Source organism: Monodelphis domestica, chromosome 2 (assembly GCF_027887165.1).
Source record: "Monodelphis domestica isolate mMonDom1 chromosome 2, mMonDom1.pri, whole genome shotgun sequence".
NCBI lineage: Eukaryota > Metazoa > Chordata > Mammalia > Didelphimorphia > Didelphidae > Monodelphis > Monodelphis domestica.
In genome coordinates, this window is record NC_077228.1 from 496,688,745 (window position 1) to 496,711,070 (window position 22,326).

The 22,326-nt window shown below is 41.9% G+C and overlaps 1 protein-coding gene and 1 long non-coding RNA gene across 6 annotated transcripts in view; one reads left to right on the forward strand and one right to left on the reverse strand.

Annotated features, from left to right (window-relative positions):
* The window catches only part of PI4KB (phosphatidylinositol 4-kinase beta), a 27,640-nt gene extending 19,026 nt beyond the window's left edge, over positions 1-8,614 (reverse strand). The window contains exon 1 of one of the 3 annotated variants that reach the window (XM_056819371.1): positions 8,596-8,614. The gene's annotated coding sequence lies outside the window, so the exon portion shown is untranslated. Of the gene's footprint in view, positions 1-6,913; positions 7,116-8,595 lie in introns of those variants that run through there. The other 2 variants (XM_007485416.2, XM_007485417.3) reach the window with 2 other exon arrangements.
* Positions 7,465-20,146, forward strand: LOC130457527 (uncharacterized). Of its 3 annotated transcripts, none has more exons than XR_008916801.1 (3): positions 7,465-8,076; positions 18,055-18,123; positions 18,241-20,146. It is a non-coding gene; the product is annotated as an uncharacterized LOC130457527 (long non-coding RNA). The 3 variants fall into 3 exon arrangements; XR_008916802.1 differs by having other exon boundaries at positions 7,465-7,946; XR_008916800.1 differs by lacking the exon at positions 7,465-8,076 and adding an exon at positions 16,280-17,140.
* Positions 20,147-22,326: the final 2,180 nt, after the last annotated feature.

The window sequence follows — 22,326 nt, forward strand, 5'->3', positions numbered from 1 at the left end:
AGGACATTGAAAGATCAGAATGAAGGTGAATTTTGAGTCTTAGTAACAACTAGTCCACTCCTAAGCATATACACTTGGAGGGGCTGAGAGGAGGCTTAGAATCTCAAAGCCATCACCAAACACTCACTCCTCAGACAATGTAAAGGATAAAAAACAACCCCTTTATAGTTTTATAGTCTGTATCTTTATGTCTACTGAAGCATTACCCTAAACCACTCAAAATGTATGGAAGCACTTCAACCAATCAGAATTGGAGGGTATCTCAGGGCTGTCTAGTCCAGCCTATATCTGGAAAAAAAAATCTCTCTATAAAACAAGCAACAAATGGTCTTCCATTACTTACCAAACAGCCCATTCCACTTTTGGATAGCTCCAACTATAAGGGAGTTTTTCACTTCTACATAGTGATGCTAGTTTTGATTTCTAGGGCCAGGAGACAAATCTCTTTTCAAATACCTGAAGAAAACCAGTGTATGCTTCCCATTCCCTCTCCATCTTCTTACATGTTAAAAATCCCTAGTCCTCTTAGAGCTTTTCAAAACTTAAGTTCACCGGCTCCTTTGATTATTCTTGACAGGGCCAAGGAATTTCCTAACCACATACTTCCTGATGCCAATTCTGGCGAAGACTGGGGTTGTAGTTCTTCTACTTTGCCCCATCCCAAAGTTGGGCAGGCCTGGGGGTAAGGGGGTGCCTTCCTTTTTGAGCAGCATAACCAGCACTACTACTTGTGTGGATCTGTCTCTACTCGTACCCATACAACATAATCATAAGATGAAAACCTCAGTCTTTCCACACTATACCTCTGAAGAGCTCTCAGTATTTTGTGCTGTAATCCTGGTTCAGCTAGGACCACCTGCCTTGCCAGCTAGAGATCATTGTATTTCTTCTAGGTCAGGAAAGAAACTGATGCAGCATCCAAGATTTTTTTACTCAGCAGCCAATATTCAAAAGTTTCTTTCTTATAATCCCTCTCCTTACACTTTTTCCCCACATCAGTCCCTCTTTATATCCCCTCCTGTATAATTATCCTAAAATCCAAGGTTTGAAATCTTTTGGAGAAAATTTAAAAAGAAACTCGCCAATACCCCTTATCAAGAAAGCGGATCTTTTTGGAGGAGGTGCCATAAGGATACCTATGGAAATCACACACTACATCAAAAGATCTAGAATGAATTTTGGGATATAATGAACTGAACTGAAGGGAGTTGAACATAATTATTCTGAATGTAAACTTTTATGCCAAAGGGGAATGCCCCTTAATTGCTGTTCTGTCGATGTGTAAATCAACCATTTTTTTTGTTTTCTTTTTCTTTTCTTTCCCTCTTATTTCCAAATTGTTGTAATTTCCCCTTTGTAAAGTGCGATATGTTATGCACCTCTAATCAGAAGAATCTTTAGAGGTATAAGCTGGTTACATGAAATGATTAATTGGGGAGATGAGGAATGTAAACCTGGGAGATTTCAACATACTCATCTCCCAATAGAATCATGGGGGGGAGATTGTGTAAAGGAAATTTCATTCTCTTCCCCTCCTGGATTGTTGACTTGGTTCATCCCATTTTGTATGCTGGGGTTGCATCCATGAACATGAATAAAAGGGTGTGGGCATGCCCAAACTTTCTGAGAGTCCATCTTTTCCCCAAAAACTTCTAGTAAAAGTGAGCTCCCTTTATTTTCTCACATATAAAGCTTCAGATCTTACTCAAAGCTCCGCAAATACATGGCAGCATAACTTTATTCGTGGTTGAAGTGGGAGAAGAGGAGAAAGTATAAGCTTGAGGAACTTACTAGAGTGTTTTAAACTTCAATCCTGAGTAAAATCCAGAACCCTCCTAGAATCCACCCGAAGACCTCACCTCACCAGTTTCCAAGGGCTTTTCTTGCTGACTATCAGTTTATGGCAACCTCTCCCTCCAACTCTTCTAGAAGACCAGACTTGCCAAGGAGTATGGAGCTAGATTCGTCTACTATTAAGGCACAAAAGGTTTTCTCTGGGACACAGAGAACCAGAGATGAGCTTCTTAAACTGGGTTTGGTGCGAGGCATGGAAGAGTGTTTATAAAGCCATCTTGCTGTTTTCTCTAGTACTTAGGGACTGTTGGGGACTAGTTTTAATCCTGGGGTTGGAAGGTTGGGAACAATGGAGGGCCTAGATGGAAAATAAATGGAGAAAGGAATATGTTTAGGTTGTTTCCACATTTTTGGGAATGTCATGGGAAGTAGGGGATTCTAACAATCTCCCAGTCCAACATAGTCCCAAATATAGGTTTTACTGGATTCAAAGAACAAATCTTAAAATCAGGATGTCTAGAGGGCATATTCATAGGGGAAAAAGACAACTATAGGGCAGTAAGTGAAAGGACTAGGTCATCATGTTCTGAATCTACTCAAAAAGCCCCACCTTCTGCCAGAGGGGAAGAGAAAAAAGAAAGAAAAAATAAAAGGGGAAAAAAACCAGTAAGGGAAGAAAATCCAGTTTGGTTTATAATTTCTGTGGCCTTAAGGGTCATACAACCCCCCATTCCTATCTGACCATTAAAGCTCAGACTGTACTACTTGGGGAATCTCTTTACCTCAATCTATTAAAGCCTTAACAACTTGAGAACTGGATGGAAAAGGACACTGGAGAGATCTTTACTCCTCTAGCTAAAAACTGGCTTGTGAGGGGGTGGGGTGAGGATAGGAGTACTGACAATAGAATGTGGATGCTGTAACTCATGTCTGGGCAGGGTCTAGTGAGCTGAGTTGAGAATCAAGTGTTATTACAGGGCAAAGGGAAGACTGTATATATGTGCAGCAGAAGGAAACTGCTCATGCTTGCCTCTCAGGTACCCTCCCACCCAACTCCAAGATGGATTTTTTGAGAATCTGTCTTTGCCAGAAGCTGGGTCTAAAATTTAGAACCCAAGACCAAGTCTCTTTTCCTATTTCATGACTGTGCCTCTATTAAGTGGGATAGAAGGAAGGGTTCTAGATTTGGACTCAAGTTCTCCCTCTGCCCCTTGTTAGCTGGGTGACTTTGGGCAAGTCTCCTCTCTTTTCTGGGAGACTTTCCTAAGCTATGAAATGAGAGTTGTCTTGACCTCTAAGACCTCTTACAGTTCTAAATCAAGGAGCCCGTGACCTAGACAACAAAGGTCCAATTTAGGCTGATGATGGCCACCTTTACCAGGGTATCTGATTTACTTACTTTGTAATGTTCTCTCATCCTGACAGAATTTGAGCTCCTTAAAGGTAGAAGTTGTTTTATTTCTGTATCTCCAAGTAGTACAGTGCTCTGCATAGAGTGGGCCCTTAATGTTTCTGGAATGGAACTGAATTCTAAGACTTTAACAAATGTCTTGGATTTTTCACTTTTGAACCTTTAAGAAGTCATTAAATCTATACCTCTACCTCTAAACAAGTAATTTCCTTTGTCCTGCTTCCTGAATATCACCAAATGAAAGAGACAGGCCACTACTAGTGGCTACTTGTTCTACTAGTAAAAATGTCTTGGCAGGATGATAACAGTGGGGGGAATACTTGCTTTAGAGTCAGAAGACTTGGGTTTAAATCTCATTTCTAAAGCCAAAGAGAACAAATCTAACTCTTTTCAAATACTTGGATATAATAAATGTGTGTTCCCCACCCCCATCTTCTCTTCTGCAGGCTAAAAATCTCTAGTTCCTCTTGGAGATTTTCAAAGCCAAGTCCAAAGCCTTCTTTTGATTTCTCCTCACAGGTCCAAGGAATTTCCTAACCACAATCTTCCTGATCTTGATGCAGAGGCTGGGAATAGCAGTTCTATTTTGCCTGTGTGACCTTGGGCAAGTTGCTTCCCATCCCTGGACCTCAATCTCCTTGTCTGTAAAACTGGGAGACTAGATGGGTTCTGAGTCTTCCTAGCTTTAGATCTATGGATCCTATGAACCTGTATCCTAGGGAGCAAAATGGTATAGAAGAAAACTGGACTTACAGACAAGAAGACTCAAGTTCAAATCCTGCCTCAGACACTTACTATGTGACCTTGGGCAAATCACTTAACCTCCTAAATTTCAGATTCCTTATCTGTATAATATGGGTAATGATAGCACCTACCTCACTGAGTTGGAAGTCCAATGAGATAATGTAGACATGCTTTGAAAACTTTAAGAGTTACATGATAGTATCATTCTAATCTCAACTATCCCCTGTTAGTTTCAGCTCATCTTGCCCCTCTAATATTACAGCTAAAGTTGGGGACTCTCATTTTCCTGGGGTTATAATTCATCTTCCAGGGTCAAGTCAAGCAAATGTAAGCCCTATCAGGAATAAATAAAAATTATGGCAATGTTCCTAAGGGAATATTAAACTTTGGGCAGACTTTCTTTGAGGACCATCAAGGGGGATGGATGGCAGTGGGTTCAATGTGACTGAATTGAGTTCCTTGAGCCACATCTGAGGGAATGGGGCCAAGAAGCCAGAACTGGCAGATTCTGGGCAGAGGTCCCAACCAGTTCTGGAAGCACCAAATGGAAAAGACACATGGCAAGGAAAGGCAGCCTGGTTTCTCTTTTCTAATTGAGTTTTCTCCACCCTATCCCCTTGTTTATTTGGGTGACTCCTCATTCCCTTGTGTGCTTTCCATCAAACCACTGAAGAGATTCTCCTCCTCTGCCCCAGAGCTTTAACTATGCTTAGCTTAAGTGTTTTCCCCATGAAGATCTAGCTTTGAAAAGGGAGATGGAAAAAAAAGGAAAACAAGTTGGAGCAAAAATTGTTACACAGGTGAACCTGGATCACATCTTCAAATCCTTTTATGTAATAAATGCTCCTGAAAAGGGGGTCAGCAGTAGTTGAAATGGATAAAAGGGAAGATGAGGTCCTTTAACTCAGAACTAGGTGGGGGACTGAACACCTAATCTACTAGACCTTTTTTCACTGATACAACCATGATGAAGTTAGGTGGCTAATAAAGCAGCAGCCAAACTCTCAAGACTGTTTTACTTAAAGGTCTTTTCCCACTCTGGCTTACATGTATTGGAATGTAGGTTTATGGATCTGAGGAAGGGGCTTGGTCCACACCTTGGTTCAGATGAGAAGTGGGGTTGGGGGGGGTTCTCTTTTAATCTTGTTAATGTGGTGGGCAGTAGGCCACAGATATATTCGGTAAGGGAGACAGAAGACAGATTCTCAGGAATACTGCATTACTACTATTAATGTCTTTATATTCCCCAGAATCTTTTACAAACAAACAAGGTAGGTCTGATACTGTCCCTCATACAATTCTTGCTATTAAACTATTACAAATCTGACTAGTACAAAGCAGAATAATATGCCTAATGTTACCCTGGGAGTCAAAATTGAACCTAGGTTTTCATCTCCCATGACTCTTTCTACTGTCTGAGCTTGTAGTTATATTGACTACCTTTCTGGGTCTCACACATGGTGCACTCTTATGGAGTCAATAAAACTATTCTTCTAGTGAGCCACTAAATTGAATGATTTCCCCCTGGATTAGGACAGAGATTGACTGAAAGTTACTTCCCCAATTGTTTTTAAAGCAACAAATCTAAAATGAAATAGTCCACATCAATTTTTTCCACATTCTCCTTCATATTAACTTGTCAATCCATTTAGTGTCTGCTTTTTGAATTGAGGAAGAGGAAGGAAATAAGCATTTATTTGCTCCTAATATGTGCTAAGCACTTTATAAATATGATCTCACTTGATACAATAACCCTGGTAAGGTAGACTTGCCCAGTTCATACAACTAGTAAGTGTCTAAGATAGATTTGCCCAGGGTCACACAGCAAATATGTGATTAAGGCTGGATTTACTTTCAGGGCTTTCTGATTCCAGACCCAGTGCTCTATCCGTGAGCAGTCTGTACAACAAAGTGATGCTGAAAGAGACTTCTCCAAAAAATGTATATACCACGACTGGGCTCAAAGGTTTGTTGTTGACACTTGGACCTCACTTCCAGTTTGGTTATCGCCATTCCCCAAGCATTTAGAAGAATATTTCCTTCTGCCCTGGAAAATCAGAAGCAGCTTCCTAAAATATTTACTCTTTAGTTCAAGGCTTTTCTGATTTTGAAATGAGAGGGGTTAGCTAGATGGGGAAGAATATGACAGAGGATATCAAAGACAGATACTGAAATCTGATTCAAGTTTTTTTTTTTTTTTTACTTTCCACACCAATCCTTATGGCCCAAATTGAGAGGAAGTCAAATTGGAATTCCTCAGTAGAGAAGAGGTCATCACTTTGAGATCTCCTCTATTTACCATGAGTCAACTTTAAGCTGTTTTGGGGATGGTACTGGAATGGGGGACGGGTGGGGCGAGGAAGTTACAAAGACCAGAGAGAAGGGGAAGGGGGGTCGGCCAATTGGCCAAAGGAGGATCTAAAAGTATTTTGAAAATGATAATCGGGGGAGGGGAGTTACCAAAATCTAATCGTGATGTAAGGCCACAATTCATAACCCTGAGGTGAAAGCCCAGCGTCAGGGGGATAAAGAGCAACTTGAGAGGAAGGGGAGGACGACTTAGGGTCAGCGGAGTGAGGAAGGGTCAAAGAGTAAAGCAAAGGGAAGGCAGGCGAGTGAGAAAAGCAATTACGGGACCATAAAGGAAGGAGGACACGAGGTAGAAGGGGCCCAAGATCACAAGGAAAAAAATTAGTGGGTGGGTTCGGGTTCAAGAGAAGGAAAGAGGACCGGGGAAACCCTGGAGTTAGGGGGAGGAGCTAAGAAGAGGAGGAAGGCAAAGTACGTGGGAGGACCCCGAGCTTGAGGGAAAAGTTGAGAGGGAACTTGATATGCAGGTGTTCCCAGGGACGGGGAGGGGGGGTCGAGTTTTTTAGTCGGACCGGGGGTGGGAAAGGAGGGTGGGGGAGACGGGAGGGGGAAAGAGGAACCTTGGAGTAGGGTAAGGGGGGAGGGGCACCTTACCTCCAGGGACCCCCGCGGAGGGGACGAGGTGAGGGGTCGGTGTCCGGCCGCCGGCGCCGCCGCCTCAGCAGCAGCAGCCGCCGTTCCCGGACTCCATCGGCCGCCTCCGCTTCCTTGACAGCAGCGGCGGCGACGGCGGCGGCAGCAGCGGCAGCGGCGGCGGCTGCACCAGGCCCCGGCTGCGGGGCTGCCCTCGGCACTGCCTGTGGGGGCCTTTGAGCCGCCTTGACTCCGACTAGCCAGCACAACTACTTCTCCCAGTGCCCGAAACAAACAAAAAAGTCTTCCTTCACACCGGATTCTGACGTGTGGTATCTGTTTCAGAGTCTGAGTCCTCCCTCCCAGGGATTTTCCTCCTCGCGTCCCCAGTGCTTAGGACCCCACGGAGCCCATAGTAACCTATGGAGTCGGCTGAGGTGTCTAATGCATGCCTATCCAGAAATAGAAAAGGGGGTGTGTGTGGGTGGGAGAGCGCAGTAGCTACCTTAGGCCAGAGGCGTGGCTACTTGTGGACGGGGTGTCCCCACTAAAGGGGCGGGGCTAACCTTCTGGGACAGAGTGCTAGCTGCGAGACTCCTACGGAGCTGACTAGGAAAATTCAACAAGTCAGGACTAGGAGTTGAGTTTTAGATAATGGTAGACAGAAATTGCACTAGGCATTCGGGTAGGAAAAGGAGCAAGGAGTGGGGTCAGACTGATGTGCTTTGATTATTAAATGATTATGCAAACTACATGTAAACAAGGATCAGAGATTAATTGAATGTCTATCTCTTCTCTACCGCATCCCAGCCTCCTCTGGGTGAAAACCAACCCGGGAGGCCGAGGGCTGTTTTGGGGGCCGGCGGCACAGCAGAGGGGTCTTTAAAGAGCCTCTAGCTGGAAGTAAGAAGACAGCTAGGCCCACAACCGTTCCTCCCTTGAAGGGCCCGGCCACGGACTCGAACCTTCCCCTGGCAGAGTTTCCTAAAGCACCGTTACCGGACCTCCCGCGAGGCCCCCGTTTCCCGCGCTTTTACCCGCCACCTCCGAAGAGGTGATTTTCTTCCCCTCCCCCTACTCCCCCGTAAATAGCCTTCAGCTCCCGGACGGCGTTTTAAGGTGTCTGGCTGGGCCCCATAAGCCAGATCAAGCTTCCCTTTCCCCTACCCCGCCGCCGACTCGGGGTGAGTGAGGGGCGGGGCGGGGCGGGGCAAGTGAAAGGGCGAGCCTGTGGGAGGGTCATGTGACGCGGGGGGGGCCCATTCATTACCCGCGCCCTAACCCACCCTGGCTGCAGCACAGTCTATGTGGCATTCGGGGTGCGCACCTCCAGGAGAGCTCAGTCTGTAGCACTTTCCTCTGACCCCAACTCCAGGAGGTGGGCGGGAACCAGCCCTGTGGCCTTCTTTTCCCAAATAAACTGAGAGGACGGTGCCGGATTCCCTACGGCTCTGTCCCGCCCCGCCCCCGCCCCCGCCCCCGCCCCCATCCCTCCTCCCGGCCGAGTGTCTCCAAGTGGTGGGGTTCTTGTCTCATCCCCCACTCCACCCCAAATTGGGAACCTCTTGTGGGCAGTCGGGGATCAGATCGTATCGCTGTACCTTTCCTCAGTAACGGATTTATTCGTTGAGCTCCCTCTCACGTGTGCAAATGTACCCAGACATAGACGTACAAACGGACATACATAGATTATGCATACATACATCTTGGAGGTTTTCTGTTACCTCGACTTCAACAAATCAGCAAACAGGTATAAAGAGGAAAGGCGATTTGCCTAATGTCATTCTGTGGCAGAGACTTAGACCTGATTTCAAATCCTGTACATTTTACACATCTGTAAAATGGGCATCATAATAGTATCTACCTCACAGGGAGGTTGTAAGTATGGAATTGCAATCGCTAGCTATTATTATTTTTACCTTTAATAGGTTCATTAGTAAGTAAGCTACAAATTCAAGTCTTTCAATTTCAAGTCTGGAGTTCCCAATATCTTTCCATTAGAGCCCGGTGCCACATAGGAGGAATTTTTGGATGAGTAGTAGATGCAAGAGGGAAATACAGAAGAAATAAAAGATGGAATCACTGCTTAGTTTGGGTACTTTCCTCTGGGTGACTTCTGTGACATTTATACTCTTCTAATTTTGTCTCTACCTTTGGTCCAGGGCTGACTGTTTCCTTCTGCCTAATGTCTCTCCTACATGTCAGTGCCTCCTAATTTTCTTGTCATTTTCTCCTCTGGTAATCTGGCTCAGGGTTTCTTAATTGGTGTGTGTGTCAAGGGCCCCTTTGGCAGCTTAGAAAAACCTATAGACATCTCAGAGTAATAGTCCTAAATGCATAAAATATATATAGAATTACAAAAGAAACCAATTATGTTAAAATGTAGTTATCAAAATATTTTAAGAGTTCATAAGTTCCAGGCTAAGAACGCTAGATCTCACTTGTCACCACTCGCTTAATCTTGCCCTTACCTCTAGCATAGACACTGATTCACTCACATACACAGGCACCAACACACACAACCCAAAAATCTACAAGCTCTGAGCTTGTAGTCAGGTTGAGCTAGACTCCATTTTGTCCAATTTGCCTTGGGGTCAAACCTTTGCCTGAACTAAATTCATATCTACATATAAGTATATATGAAATATGTACTTTGGGACCGTTTTGTTAGGTGGTTCCACGGGCTGCCAGCTGCCCCCACCTCCTCCTGGGGACCACAGACATGCTGTTCCCCATTCCAGCAGCTCCAGGGTAGCTCTGGATTCTGCGGCTCTCTGTGCAATCCACAGACCACTGCTTCATGGCCCCTTAATTAAAGAGTGGGCCACTTGTAAAAATAAAATTGGTGAGATATAAAAATAAAATATTTAGATGGAAAAACTGTTCCAATATAGGTTCAAAACTGTTCAGATACTTTTACTTGCCAATCAGGTTCAAACTGTTTGGATACTTTTGATAGGGGTAATCAAAAGGATCCTCAGTGATATCACCCTTACCCTCTCAAATACAGGAGAGTCCTTTTTTCCTAGAGCCACTTACCTGGCCCCTCTGCTAACCAGACTAATGATTCAACTCCACACAGGTTGTGTGGGTACCTCACGTTTTGGGGTTTTGGGGTTTGGGGATCCTTGTTAGCAGGGTGGCTCAGGCAGCTGGGACTTCCTAATCTTGCTGGGGAACCTCCATTTGTTGACTTAGAAAAAAACACAGAACTATTAAATGGTCAGAAGATCACTCTTTAATCAAGGAAAAGGGGTTCAGTGTGATAGTAGGCCTCTACACAGAACTGCGCACTAACAACTACACAGAGTCCTAGGATTGAACTCTGGATGCTCTGGACACTGACCCCTGGGAGAGCCAACCATGCTAGATTGACAACTCCAAACTCCAAGGAGCCATTAAAGTTGGGAAGCTTAAATGCCTTTCTAGGTGAAACATAGGGGATGAGGATGAGAGGGACAGTCGATTGACTTTACAATGGTAACAAAGGAAAATGAAGAGTTCCAGACAAAAATAACAGTGAGGGGCTGTTGCTTTACAATGGACACAAAAGGTCAGGGACTTTCCTCTGGGCTAATTCTCAGGGGACAGCAGCAAACTTGGGGTTCCCAAAAAAACCCAGTTGACACAAGGTAGAATATTTCTATTAAATTTAGCCTGGTGGATATACATATACCTTCTCTTTCTTTCCTTTTTAGGTTGAAGCTCTTTAATAGATTTACAGGTCATCAAGCAAATACATTTTTACTGGCATTCATTTAGGTCTCTCTACTCTTATCAAGAGCTCTTCATTCTAGGGACAGCTGAGTAGTTCAGTGAACTGAGAGCCAGGCCTTGAGATGGGAGGTCATAGGTTCAAATCTAGCCTCAGACACTTCCTAGCTGTGTGAGCCTGGGCAAGTTGCCTATCTCTTACCTTCTCTTTTTTAAATCACTTATCTTCTGCCTTGGAACCAATACATAGTATTGATTCTAAGAGAGAAGGTAAGGGTTTTTAAAAAATTAAAAGAAAAAAAAGCCCCTCATTCTTATATTTTAAGATTGGATTTTGTAATCTTAGCCTTGCATTTAACTTTCTTTCCAGAAGTATCATTTGTCCCTATATATGTAATCAAAAGTGGGTAGTTGTCATCAAGTTTGCCAGGTCTTGAGATATGTCCCCTAGGGATTGCAGCTGGCATTTCCTTGTTATTACTATTAGGTCAATGAATAGCTATTTTAGTACCCCATATCAGGAAGTCATCAATAACTACTATTACTAGTTTCTTCTTCCTTTGACCTTTACTGAATCAGTAAACATCTGATGCCATCATCATTGGCTCTGAGTGTTCACTTGTCTTTCTTCCCTCATTCCTCTTTTTCACATATTCTCCTGATAGAGATGACAAAATCACAAGACTGGAAGGGACTGCTAAACTATAACTAGACATGATGATAAAGGCCACATGTGATTGTCTTCCCTTTTTTGAAAACCTCCAGTGAAGTTGAAATCCAGAGGCAGATCCATCCACTTTTGCATTTAAAACCATTAAGAAGTTTTCTTTCCATCAAACTTAAATCTTTGCAACTTCTACCCATCAGTCTTAGTTCTGCCCTCTGGGACCACACAAAGTCTAATCTCACTTTCAAAAGACAACTCTTTTAATATTTTAAGATAGCCCTCAGTCTTCTCTTCTTCAGGCTAAACTGTTTCCTTTAGTTCATCCTTATATAGCATGAACTTGAGACTCTTTACCATTCTGGACATCCTCTTGATACTCTTCATCTTACCAATGCCTTTCCTAAAATGTGACTTTCAGAACTGAATATAGTGTGTGATCTGACAAGGCCAAAGTCTTTTCTTCCCTCTCCTCATATTATATGATGAAGTGAAAACTTCTGATTCTAACATTCAAGCCTCTCTCCAGTCAGTTTCCAACTTTACCTTTCCAGTTTTATTGTTCCCCATTTCTGTTTATGTGCTTCATGGAGAGTGAACTGTTTATCTTTCTATCATAGAAATATCCGGTATATGCCTATCTTCATGACTTCCATTCCCCATACCTGGAATGCCTCCTCTCATCTTGACAGCCTCTGTCAGTCCTGTAAGACCTAACTTTCTAAAAGTGAAACTTTATTTTCCCCTTTTCTGAACTCGTGTAGCATTTTAGTGCTTACGTATTTCTCATACTATATGTTGTCAGATTTGTTTATGTGTGTTTTATCCCCCTAATAAAATTATCAAATTGCCAAAAGGACAATGTTTTATTCATCTTTTAAGTCTCTGTACCAAACAAAGTGTCTTGTCCATAATAGACGTTTATTCAGTGTTGTTTGAATTGAATCATAGAATTTGGGAGTTGGAAGAGATCTCAGTGACCATCCACTCTATCCCATTCATGAAAGAAACTCTCACTGTAACATAACAAATAAGTGGTCATCTAGTATCTACTTGATCTAAAGTTTTAGTGCTGAAAAGATCATCTGGGCATTTGACAGATGAGGAAATTCTGGTCCAAAGAGATTGAATGACTTGCTTAGGAGCAGAGTTGGGAAACAAAACACATAGCCCCCTTCTAAATGTAAATCTGCAATCCTTTTTCTCCCAGACTTTTTATTTTTCTTTTTTGCCACATTGATTTCTCCAGAATTAAGAGTAGTGTGTGTTGATGAAATGCAGATTGGAATTGGGACAACTGAACACATGTAGGAAAAGCCTTTAAATCACCCCTAAATTGGATGTTGACAAAAACAGCATAAGACATAGTAGCCCAGTTTATTATAGGAAAGCTTTTCAGAGGCATTTTGAGCTGGGTCTTGAAAGAAATGATGGACATTGTATGGTCATGGAGGGCACTTCAGAACTTCAAAAGACCTGTGATTTAGGTGGTATAGCTGAAGTAGCCACTGAAAGACAGCAATCCCTCTATAACTTTCTAGACTGTTATAAAAATTTCTGAGACAAAACAAAACAAAACAAAACAAAACACTCCCTACCCCTATTTCAAGATGGTGAACTTTCTGGAGCCTCATTGAACTAGAGCTGTCTTCAGGTGGAAACATAACAATCTGTCTGGGGGCCCATACTTGTTTCTTTTTAAATTGTTTGTTGCTGCCTTTGCTATTACATTGCAGTGATATCCTTCTTTGTACCTCTCTCTACTAACAAAGAAAAAATAGTTAAGAAAACCCTTTTACATAGCGACTTCACCTGATAGTATATGCAGCACCCTTTTTTCCCTTAGTCATTCTGTTTTTCTCTTTGGAAAGAGAAGAAAATATGTTTCACCATCTGTTCGGTACCCTTATCATTAGAGTTGGGCTGCCTTTCATTGTTTCTGGTGAAGCTGTTGCAGTCATTATGTATCTTGCTTGCCTAGTTTTGCTTGCTTTACTTTGTGTTAGATCATACAAGCCTTTCATACTTCTCCAAATTTTTCAGATTTGTTGTTGCTTTTATAATACAATATTGTTGCATTATATTCACATGCAACAGTTTTGGGGCTATTTTCCAGTTGATAAGAACTTAGAATTACAGAAAGCATTAGGAGAGATCTTGGTGGCTATCTAATCCAACCTAGACATGAAGGAAATCTCTAGCCCAACATACCCAAGTTGTCTAGCCTCTGCTTGAAGACTTATAAGGAGGGTATGCCCATTACTTCTCCAGAGAGCTGTTCCACTTTGGGAAATTGTTAGCAAATTTTTCCTGGCATTGAGGGTAAATGTTCCTCTTTGCAACTTCCTGATCTGGGGACAAACAAAGCAAGTCTAATTCTTCCTCCAGGTTGACAACCCTTTGGATTTTGCAAACAGTTATCATGTGCCCAGTGAGTTTTCTCTTCTAAGTAGGCTAAACATCCCCTACTTCTTCATCTGGTCTTCAGATGTCATTGGATTCAAGGTCCTTGACCATGTTGGGTGGCATCCTCTGGACATACACTTTATTCTCAGCTACTTTTGTTTTGCTACCACAAAAAATTCTCTGAACATTTTGGTATGTTTATCAGGCTTGTCTTTCCTTCTTTGATCTCTTTGAGATATATGCTCAGCAGTGGAATGACTAGATCAGAGGTTATAAATGGTTTAGCCACTTTTCTTGAATAATTTAAAAATATTTTCTACATTGTTTGGACCAGTTCACAGCTCTATCAATAGGGTATAATGTTTCAAGTTCTATGTTTGGTCTTTTCATCTTAGTGGAGTCTTTCAGAGCTTGAACTCATATTGGCATAGACTGCAGGAGTCACCTCTTGTGCCAAAATGAGGCCTTGGAATGGAACTTCAGTGGTGAGCTATAAAGGCAGAGTTAAATTTTTGCTTTTTAGTTGTAGAGCAAATGGTAAATTCATTTAGTGAGAAGAAGGAACAATGGATAATAATGAGGTTGGATCTGAAAGCATAAGCCATTAATCTGTATCTGTTGAAAGTGCCCATTCTAGGAGTTCCTACACTAATGAAACCACAAGACATATGATTATTGACCTAAATTTAAAGGGATTTTATGGATCCAGCCTTCTGGCTTACTTTCAACAGTCTCTGAAGCAAGTATCAAGTGGTAATGAACACTATTTATGCCTAGAGTGGAAAGCCAGAAGCCAGCTTTAGAAGTATGGTGTGGCAGTGTTCTAAAAGGCCACAAGATGGGGATATTAATCCATGAAAGAAGACCTTTTTCTATTAAAAAGAGATTTCACACTGCACTCTTGCAGAGTTGGAAATTCTTTTCCATAGCTAATGATAAAAACAGAATTTTAAGAGTACATTTGCTTTTATACTGAAAATAGTAACAAAAGTACTTTTAACTAGATCTTAAAATACTTGCCATTTTTGAAATCCACGAGGGCAAGAGTTGAGGAGGCGAAAAAGACTGAGCTTGGGACTGAAGTCATGGAGGAAAGAAGGGAAGTGTACTGGAAGTTGGCTTGACAAAGGTTACCAGAATTTTGATTGGGTGGTAGATATGGGTTGAGTGAACCTCAAAGGAGGAGAGTGACAGCGGTAGAGGGAGAACTTAGAAGGGTCAATGGGGAACAAAGAGTATTCCAATTCTTCTACTTCGACTGGAGGGGGGGGGGAATGTGGGGGGAAGAGTGAAAGTGCAGCCAGTGAAGGAATGCTGGGTGGTTAGGGAGGGGCTGCCCCAGGAGGGAGCCAGGTCTCAGTCAGAGCCAAAAGGTAGGAGGAATAGGGAAGGAAGAGATTGAAAATGAAAGCAAGATGGTTGCCTATGGAGTAGACATTCCAAAGAATGCAGGAGTAGTGGTGAGTAGCTTTACAGTGGGACAAGGGGGGGGGGGTTCAGGGGAATGGGAATAAAGGATAGGGCAAATTGAGATGGAGAAGAGAGTTTGAATGAGGACAGAATGAGTTCAGAATCATTGGTGGGGTAGGATATAAGGAGGGGGGCAGTTTGTAGACTTTACAATTTTCCTATTGAATTTCAGCCTGTTAGAATGTGACTAATGCCCTAGCCCAGGGATTCTGGGATTCTTAACCAGAGAACCACAGACCACCAAAGATTCTGAGGATAGTTTTCAGGCAGTCTCTGAACTTGGATTGGAAAAAAATGACATCTTTCCTTCCATTACAAATGTTAAAATACATTATTCTAAGGAGAGGTCCATAGGTGTCACCAAACTGCTAAAGGGTTCCATGACAGAAAACTCATTTTGGATCCTGACTATCTTCTAGGTGGCTAGGCTGTGCAATGGCAAAGAGTGCTGGGCCTGGTGTCAGGAAGAACTGAGTTCCATCTGGTCTTATGCACTTACCAGCTATGTGACCCTGGGTAGATCATTTGCCTTCTGTCTGCCTTAGTTTTCTTAACTGTAAAATGGGGATCATAATGGCATCTACCTACTGCAAGCTTTTAGTGCTCTCAGACAGGTGTGATCCAGGGCAAGTCTCCTCACTCTCCTCTCTTCTCCACCCCCCAAAGGCTGAGTTCTGCAAGTTCTTGGCCTGGGTTTGGGTTTGAGAACTAGACCTGTAGGTTTGCCTCCTTTGAAATTTAAGCTAATTAGAAGGAAGGAATAAGCATTTATTAAGTACCTACCATGTTCTGGAGCTGCACTGAGCACTACAAATATTCTCTTGTTTGATCCTCACAGAACTCTGAGGCAAGTGCTATTATCCCCATTTTTCAGATGAGTGACTTTCCCTGGGTTACACAGCTAGTAATTGTTGGAGGTTAGATTTGAACTCGGCTATTCTTGGCTCTAGCACTCTATCCAGTGGCCTACCTGGAGGCTTTAGCAGTGGCTCATCATCCACTAGCACCCACCTGGAAAACTGCTAGTCAGAGTGATAGAACTGCGGGCCCTTATTGGGTTTGGGATTCATAGCAGCAGGCAGGGCTGGAGATAGGAGCTGAGACTCTCCTTGGCTGTCCTATGCTTCTGCTCCTTGCTCAGTTCCTGGCTGAGAGCCAGAGACCACTGTGCATTCCAGAATGCTTGCACAGGTCTGTGACCTGGAATTGGGTAGTCAGTGACAGAGCCGCCAGTGGGCATCTCTGCCTGCAGCCTGCTTGAGGTCATGGTGCCCCCATTTGGGACTGGGACCTCTTCTTGCCCAGTGCCCAGCTCCAATTCTCTTTAGCTCCCTATTCTGGAATGTTCCCTGTAAGTAATCTTGGCCACTCTGACCCCATTTCTACAGACTTCTCTTTCCGTATGCCAACTTCATTGGAAAATGACTCATTGCAACTTTTTCTTAAATATCCCATCAGCATTCAGTCTGGTGCATTTTCTAGATTTGTTTGGAATTTTGGGGAAAAGGGAGGGCTCATATTCCTGCTATTCTACCATCTTGACACTGTCTCTTGTCAACTATTTCTTTTTTTTTTTACCCATATCTTCACTAAGTATTGGTTCTAAGGCAGAAAAGAGGGGAAAGGGATAGGCAACTGGGGTTAAGTGGTTTGCCTGGGTTCACACAGGAAGTTTCTGAGGCTAGATTTGAACCCAGGACTTCCTATCTCTAGGCCTGCCTCTCTAAGAACTGATTCACCTAGCTGCCCTTTGGCAACTATTTCTTAATGATCTATTTTATGATTTTCCTAGGAATCAAAATCAAGCTCATTGGCCTAAAGTTTGAAGATTCTGTTTTTTCCCATTTTTGAAAATTGGGGCAAGATTGGTCCTTCCTCAATTTCTCTTGTTTCCCATGATCTTTCATATATCACTGACAAATACTTCCTCAATTCTTTGAGGACCTGAGGATGTCATTCATCTAGTCTAGGAAACATGAATTCATCAAAGGCAGGTAGGTACTCTTTTACTCCCTTTTTTTGTCTTCAACTCTGTGTCAGTCATTTTTATTATGTTATTTTCATTGAAAGGTCATTCTCCTTTACAGAGAAACAAAATAAGGATCAAGAAGCTGACATTTCTCTCTGTTGGCAGCTCTTGTTGACCCATCTACCCCAAACAAAGGAATTTCCTTCCTTTAATTCTTTTTTTCTTCTCTCAATAGAGCTTTAAAGAACTCCATTATTGTTGTCTGTTGCTTTCCTGGGCATCTTTGACTCATTCAGAGTTTTTACATTCCTCACACAATTTTCACAGGCTCATGTGGCACACATGAAATACACATGTGGTACACATGAAATATACATGCGGCACACATGAAATACACATCTTCTGTTACCTTACCTTATTTCTATCTTCCATGCATTTCTCATTTATTTATTTATTTGTTTTTTAATCTTACTTTTTTTCTTAGTAGCAACTCTAAGACAAAGGTGTAAGGGCTAGGCAAATGAGATTAAGTAAATTGCCAAGGGTTACACAGCTAGGAAGTGTCTGAGGCCAAATCTGAACTCAGATCATCTTGACTCCAAGCCTGATACTCTTATCTACAGAGCCACCTAGCTGCCCCACCTATATTTCTTTTTTAGATCTGTTAAAGCTAAATTAAAACTCTGGTCCTTAATTTCCATAGAGTTTATTAATATTTACTTGAAATAGAGAGCATAGAGATAGAGGGAGATTTAACCCTATTCTAATCTTGCCATGTGGGCACTTCTTCACATAGCTATCATCTCAGCCACCATCCTTCCACCACCATGTTCCATGTTCAAGGGAATAGAGAGACAGCACTTCCTGGAACCCCTTCTTTTATTTCTTCTCCTTTACCCCTGGATCCTAACCTGATCCTTTCTTGGTCATTGTGCCTAGGTCACTTCTCCTGTGTTCTATGTTTGGAGCGCACTCACCTGACGTAAAGCTAGCAGTCTGGGGACACAGGTGAGACCCTAGGGGATTCCCTTCACACAGATTTAATATGGTTGGTCCATATTAGTCTCTTCAGAGAAATATCATTTTTCCTCCTCTTTGTAATTGTTTGCTCTTTTGTGTCTTTAGAATTTCATTCTTCAACAACTATCCCTCATGGATTCACTTCCCCTGAAGTATTTTATTCTATGGAATCTAGCTTACCTTTCCTGTGAATTATTTGAAATCAGCCTTCCAAAAATCTAAGGGACATGTCAGATTATGACCATATTTCCTCTTCATCAGAACCTCCAAGAGTGAGTAGTCATTTCCTTACTAATTTCAATTCTTTTCAATAAATATTTTAAGGTCTTTATTTTATCTCTTTAAATATTTCAAAATTTTATTTTTAACATTTAAAAAGTGTTTGAATTCCAAATTCGATCATTCCCACTCCTTTTCCAGCTGCTGAGAAAGCAAGCAATGTATCCATTTTCATGTGAAATCATATAAAACACATGTCCATATTAGCCATATTTCCAAAAAAGCAAGAAAAATATATAAAGTGAGAAAATTATACTTCAATTTGTACTCAGAGTTCATCTGTTGTGTCTTTGGAGGTAGAGAACATTTTTTCATTGTGAATCCTTTGGAACCTCCTTGGATTGTTGTATTGATTAGAGTAGCCAAGTCTTTCACAGTTGATTGTCATTATAACATTGCTATTACTCTGTAAAATTATCTCCTAGGTCAGGGATGGTGAACCTATGGCACAGGTGCCAAAGATAGCCTGCAGAGTCCTCTCTGTGGGCATGCACACTGTCCTCTCCAGACTTCATTACTAGAAAGCCAGAGGGACTCAGGTTAGAGCTGTTCCCTTCCCCTTCTCCATGCACCTGAGGACATTCCTCCCTTCCTCTGCCCAGCAGCCAATGGGAGCTCTTCCTTCCTCCCCTGTTTAGGGTAAAGGGGTGAGCAGCCCCCTCTACTAGATGGGGAGCATGGTGTTGCACTCTGTCTCTAAGAGGTTCACCATCATTGTACTGTCTTCTCATTTTATATCGGTTCATATAGGCCTTGTCATGTTTTTCTGAAACTACTCCCCTTATCATTTTTCATGGCACAATAGTACTCCACTGCAATCATACACTACCACTTGTTTAGCCAGTCCCCAATAAATGAGCATCCCCTTGATTAGAAATCAAAAATTCTTTCCCATCACAAAAACTTCTATAAATATTTTTTGTACATATAAGTCCCTTTCCTTTGACTTTGATCTTTTGGGATACAGAGCTAGATGTATTGCTGGATCAAAGGATATATACAGTTTTATAGCCTTTTGGGCCTACTTCCAAATTGTTCTCCAGAATGTTTGGATCAGTCCACTAATAGTTCATATTTTCCCCTTATCCTCTTTAGTATTTATAATTTCTTAAAGGTATGAGGTGGTATCTCAGAGTAGTTTTAATTTGCCTCTTTCTCCAATCAGTAGTGATTTAGAGCATTTTTTCATATGACTGTAGATAGCTTTGATTTCTTCTACTGAAAACTGTCTGGTTATGTCCATTGACCATTCGTCAGTTGCAGAATGGCTCTGACTTTTATAAATTTGATTCAATTATATATTCAGTTTTTTAGATAAATAAGGCCTTTATAAATAAGCTTATGGTAATTTTTTTGTTATTACTTCATTGTCTATGGTCCCTCTTAGCATAAAGTAGTTTTCCTGATTATCCCTTTTAATTAGGTCTATTTTTGCTTTTGCTTTGTCTGAAATGCCTTTTTTAAGTTTAGGTGAAGTATATTAGATTCTGTTTCAACCCTTCATTTTAACTCTGGGTATGTGTTTCATGTGTATGTCTTATAGCATGTTGTAGGATCCTGATTTCTAATCCCTTCTGTAATCTGTTTCCATTTTATGGATGAGCTCATCCCATTCACAGTTATGATTGTGTTTTTTCTTCTATCCCATTTTCTTCTGTTTCATCTCTCTCTCTCTCTTTATCCTGTTTCTCCTCAATAATTTATTTTGCTTCTAATCACTGATCCCTTTAAATTTCCTCCCTTTTATTTCACTTCCCTTTTGCTCATCCTTTTCCCCTTCTTTATTATATAAATTATATTTTGATACACAGCTGAGTATGTGTGTATATATATATATATATATATATATATATATATATACATATATATATATATATATATATATAGTGGTAGTCTCTCGGTGACCGAGAATGACAATTGTCTTTGTGCATTATCATCTATTGATGTACCCTCATGTGGCTTTGGAGTCCAAAGACTGAGGCACAGAGTTTGTGGCACATGGGACACCAGTTGTTATGGGAGGTGCGGTTGTGGCCTGGTGTCGGCGTTCTCGCACAGTGGCAAGACGTCGACGTCGCTCATCTTCAAAGGTGGCGGTGGCATGGTGAATGTGGGTTCTCCAGCTGCTTCTGCCAGAGGCAGCGAGTTCTAGTTGCTTTGGTGTAATGCCAGCCCACTTCAAGTTGGACTTTAGCTGATCCTTGAATCTTTTCTTTGGTCGGCCTTGTTTCCTGAGTCCAGCTGACAGTTCACCCTAGAATACCTGTCTTGGTATTCACTGTGGGTCCATGCGGATGACGTGTCCAGACCATCGTAGCTGGGTTTTGAGGACCAGGACTTCGAAGCTGGTGGAGTTGGCTCTGTCGAGGACTTCCTGATTGGTGATTCGGTCCTGCCATCGGATCCTCATGACTGACCGGAGAGAGCGTTGGTGGAATTGCTCCAGCTGTTTCATGTGCTTCCGGTACAGTGTCCATGTCTCACAACCTTACAGGAGTGAGCTGAGCACCACTGCGTTGTACACTTTGAGCTTCGCAGTGCTTACACCGCTGTGTTGGAGGACTTTGGAGCCGCCCGAGTGCCTGGCTGGCCTTTCGGATCCTGGCATTGATCTCATGGTCTAGGGACCCGTCGTTGGCGATGGTGCTGCCCAGGTACTGGAAAGTGTTGACATTAGAAAGCTGCGTGCCGTTGATTGTAATGCACGGCTGGTTAGTTGGCCTCCCTGGTGCAGGTTGGAACAGCACCTCTGTTTTGCTGAGGCTGATAGTCAGGCCAAACAGTTTTGTTGTGGTAGAGAACCTGTCCACAATGGTTTGGAGATGATTTTCTTGGTGGACCATGAGAGCAATATACTTCCCTCTTTGAACCAATTCTAATGACAGTACAGTTCAAGTGTTGCCCACCACACTGTTTTCCCTTCTACTATAAAATATTTTCCTTGTGTGCCTCTTCTATGTGAGAAAATTTTCCCTCTTCTTTCTTCCCCCTTCTCCCAGTACATCCCTTTTCCTGATCCCTTCATTTATTTTGGAGATTATTGCAACATAATTGACTCACATCTATGCCTTCTATCTATGTAAACTCCTTTTAACTCCCCATATGATAAAATTCTAAGGAGTTACATGTATCATCTTCCCTTCTAGGAATGTGAATAATTTAACTTTATTGAGACCTTATGGTTACTCTTTTCGTGTTTACCTTTTTATTCTTCTCTTGAGTTTTGTGTTTGAATGTTAAGTTTTTCTATTCAGCTCTGGTCTTTTCATCAATAATGCTTGAATGTGCTCTTTTTTATTAACAATTCATTTTTCCCATGAAGGATTATATTCAGTTTTTCTGGTTTGGTTTTAGTCCTAGCTCTTTTGCTTTTCAGAATATCATATTCTAGGCCTTCTGTTCTTTTAAAGTAGAAGCTACTAATCTTATGTGATCCTGTCTGTGGCTCCACAATATTTGAATTATTTCTTTCTGTCTGCTTGAAGTATTTCCTCTTTAACTTGGGAACTCTGGAACTTGTCCACAATATTCCGAGTTTTCATTTTGAGAATCAGGAGATGATTAGTGGATTCTTTCAGTTTCTATTTTACTGTCTGGACCTAAGCTAATGGCAATTTCCCCCAATAATTTCTTGAAATATGACGTCTAGGCTCTTTCTTTGATCATGGCTTTTAGATAGTCTAATAATTCTTGTATTTCCTGGATCTATTTTCCAGGTCAGTTGTCTTTCTGATGAGATAGTTCACATTTTTCTTCAACTTTTTATTCTTTTGACTTTGTTTTATCTCATGGAATAATTAACTTCCACTGGCCCAATTCTAATTTTTAGGGAATTAACAGGAATTAAAGGAAAGGGAAGGATAAGGGCACCTGTACAATTAGAACTTAAAACATATTTGAGGCTTTTCATAA